Here is a 3,739-nt window from a genome sequence, read left to right as displayed (position 1 = left end):
GAGTGGGGGGGGTTGTGTTTAGAATTGTTAATTTTGCAGGGAGGACGATATCCTTGTTTGTTTTCAATTGAACAAGGCTTGGCTAACCTCCTAACATGGTGTGTTCACACAAAGACGGAGATAAGCGAGACCATGCCTTTCGAATGGCATGTTTTTTCCTATCTGGACAACAAACCCCCATACCTGACTGATGCCAGCTTATTTATGCACGTTCTTTGCACGGGTACATCAATATCAATAGCACACCAAAATGCTTTATTTGTGTTAAACATATGTATTTTTTTCTTTTGCACGGTTTGTTTTAAAGTTTATAAATAGAAACAAATCATATATAACCTTCTTAAATACACACATTTAAATAGCACTCGAGTGTGCAAGTAACAATATTTTGCATTAAGAAAAAGTTTAGGACCTTGTCATGTTTCGGTTTATAGCCTCTTTCTTATAGAAGCATAACTTCTAAAAAGACACCAAAAACTCGAGTCTGCCATTTGACATTCAATCATGCATTTGGTCATGCTCGCCAAATAACAGGGTGTTCTTCCTGTGGTCATCCTAAGCACACAGTTATGTTTCAAACATAATACCCCACCCCACCCCCCCCCCCCCCCCCCCCCCCCCCCCCCCCGCCCTTTCAAAATAAACACACACACACACACACACCCCCCATTGGTCTTTTAACACTGTAGTGAAGGCAATAAAACACATGTGATCCATATAAAGGCATCAAAGAGCATGGAATCGGATTTGATCCCAGAATCTCTCTAGGACCCAACAAGTAGACCACTACGCTAGAGTGCCTGCTGCCACCAAGAGAGAGAGAGAGAGAGAGTCCTAGGGCCTGAACAACTACACATTGTCCTAGTAATCAGTCTCCAATAGTTCATGACGTTTATATCAGCATGCAAGTTCTCTTCTTTCCAGGACACAGAAATCACCCTACTATAATGAGTTCATGATGTTTATATCAGCTTTAAAATCCCTTTCTCCTCTGGACCGTACAAACTACCCTACCTAGCTGCCCTAGCAATTATGTGCTTACTATAAGTTATGATGGAGCCCTTAAGCTTTAAAAAAGCTCATTCTCATGATGAACACACAATCATCCTACACTATTACAACATTATTACTAGCCTCAACACAACTGCACCTATGCTTGCTTGAAAAAGAAACATTCAGGTCGCCCTTGTTCTTTTCTGGCCCACTAATGCAGCTGCTGTGGTTGCCTTCTGCATTGCATCCATGTTGTCCTTGGGTTCTCCCATGAAGTTCACAAATGATGTCGACAAGTCTGAGTAGAGGCCTACCACGTGCGTCATGTTGCTGTTCAGCTCTTTGATCAACGCGACATTGCGGGAGAGATTCTCTGGCATCTTTGACTCCTGGTTGTGATTGATCTCACCTATGAGGACCTTATTCTCTTCCAAAATCTTTTGCACTTCAAAGAATCCATGGTTGAATGTTTTCCATGACTGCCCATCCTCTTGGTCTTCTCCTGGCCACGTGGTTGCTTGATATGCATTCACTGAACCTCTTCCTGCTTCCATTAATTAGCCACAAATTGATAATCTTCTATGCTTGCTTTACCACCTTAATCCAGCACTTGTAGAAAAGTATGATCAGGCCTGTGAACACCAAACCATGCTAATATGAGAGTCTTCATGGAGCTCTCTCTTAACCATGGATTAAAGATACCCCTTGATTGCCATGTCCGTTAACACCACACCATGCCATGAGTTTGTACACCATACCATTTTAAACCATACGATGAGTCTCCACACTATACCATACCATGGGTGTATTTCACACATGATACCATACCATGGGTGGATCTTACATGGTCTTTTCTAATGCATACCTTACATACAATGCTAGGAGTTTGCATATGACTAGTCCGCTATTGCTATGGAATAAAGATTTCCCCTTGGTTGCCACGTCCCTGAAAACCATACCTTGCCACATGAGTCTGCATACCATACCATGGTTGCGTTTTTATCTACTGTATACCATGGTGAGTCTCATATTAAGCCATTCCATGCCATGTCATGAGTCTGAAGAAGGCTTTCTCTAATGCATACCATGCAGTGCCATGAGTATGCACTAATGCATACCATATACATAAAGCACTTCCCTTTTTGGATTACAAAAAATGAACTGTGTCAGAATTTACTACTGCATAGGACTCTTTCTCCCTTCTAACAAAAATGTACTTTTTGTTGTAGTTGTTGCTGTTGTGAGCGTGTGCACACACACGTGGGTGCATGCATGCATGTATGTGTGTGTATGGATAATAATATATAGATATGTGTATGTATGTGTGTATAGATAATAATATAGAGATGTATGTGTCTGTGCATGCATGTATGGATAATAATATAGATATGAATGTGCGCGCACACATCATCATCATCATCATCAGCCAAAGAAAACATTCATGTGATGGAATTGAAGTTATTTTTTAACACAGCACAAAATATTGAAAAGAAAACTAAAGAGGGAGGGGCTTTCGGTGGGAATGGGGAGGGGCGGGGAAAATTAGTACCTTCAAAAATAAATCATCCCAGTCACTTCCACAAGAGCTGGCATCAATATAAAAGAATCTAGCTGCCAGAAGATGCCTCGATTTACACAGAAAATTACTCATTAACCATGCATAATATAAGTGTAGCTGCCATTCTGGGTTTTTAATCGGAAAGTTTAGAACAGAAGGCGCGAGAAACCTTACGATTGTCGGAAGTGCAGGAAACGTTCGCCTGCTTTGGATCTGCAAGAACAAAGACAGCGTTAAAAAGATATCGGACAAGAAAGAGTTTGAACGGAAATGCAACCGCCGATACCGTAGATATGCAGGAATTACTCTTGAGAGTCTGTCGGAACCTACAAGCGATTCACTCCGACGAACCAGGAAATTTTTCTTTTTGAAGACCGATGAGACGGCCGTTAGAGTTGACGGCCTGCCAGCCGTGTGATCTAACGGCGCTTGATCTTGTCACGTGCTTACCAATCAAATTGCTCCAAGTGATACGGTCGCAGTCACCGAATCTCGAGCTCCCTCGAATAAAACTTTAATTTTGGATTGAGTATGCGCTTTCTCCAGATTTGCATTTTGTGGAAATCTCTTGAGGCACTTTCCAAGAGCTTTCTAGACAACCTACTAACTACAGCTCTTTTTCATAACCATGGGTTGATTTTCTCATTATACCCACACACACTTTTTTTTTTTGTGAAATACACACACAACCCCCCCCCCCCCCCCTTAGAGGTCCCATGTTTTTTCCTCTTTCACTCAGTGTGCTGCAGATGATGCACTATGCAGTGTGATCCCACATGTGTGCTATTTGGTAGTATCTTGACAACCATGCCTCCAAAGGAGCCTTTGCAACATAAATGATCTACCCAACATTGCTTTGTGAACACTTCATCTTTCACCAAACAAATGATGCATTCCTCTAAGCTCAACAAACACTACATTCTCGATGAATGCTTAAATTTTAAGGTTGTAGTATCCTTCAAACAAACAGGTTTGAATAAGTTCAAATGAAAACATTTTCTTTGTAAACAATTTGCTACTTAAGTCTAAGCAAAAGAAACTAAATTGTTGATCTCTGTAAACTTGGGTGTTGAAAATTGAGGGACACCAACCTCTGTGTGTGTGCGCGCGCGCCCACACGTGCGCGCATGTGTGTGTGTGTGTGCGTATTTATGTGTGTATGCATGCACTTGTGCACATGTGTGTGTA

At 41.6% G+C, this 3,739-nt stretch overlaps 1 pseudogene across 12 annotated transcripts; it reads right to left on the bottom strand.

The window, feature by feature from the left end:
• Positions 1-689: 689 nt before the first annotated feature.
• On the bottom strand, positions 690-2,906 carry LOC147633746 (protein ELF4-LIKE 3 pseudogene; annotated as a pseudogene). 12 transcript variants are annotated; one of them, XR_015266907.1, is made up of 5 exons: positions 2,838-2,892; positions 2,726-2,764; positions 2,543-2,604; positions 1,859-1,939; positions 690-1,625 (listed from the first exon to the last, which is right to left on the bottom strand). The product of XR_015266907.1 is annotated as a protein ELF4-LIKE 3 pseudogene, transcript variant X1 (transcript). The 12 variants fall into 12 exon arrangements; XR_015266914.1 differs by lacking the exon at positions 1,859-1,939 and having other exon boundaries at positions 2,838-2,890; XR_015266913.1 differs by lacking the exon at positions 2,543-2,604 and having other exon boundaries at positions 2,838-2,886.
• Positions 2,907-3,739: the final 833 nt, after the last annotated feature.

Source organism: Cibotium barometz, chromosome 11 (genome assembly GCF_041138505.1).
Source record: "Cibotium barometz isolate CiBa-2024 chromosome 11, ASM4113850v1, whole genome shotgun sequence".
NCBI classification, from domain to species: Eukaryota; Viridiplantae; Streptophyta; class Polypodiopsida; order Cyatheales; family Cibotiaceae; genus Cibotium; species Cibotium barometz.
This window is presented reverse-complemented; position numbering and strand designations above follow the sequence as displayed.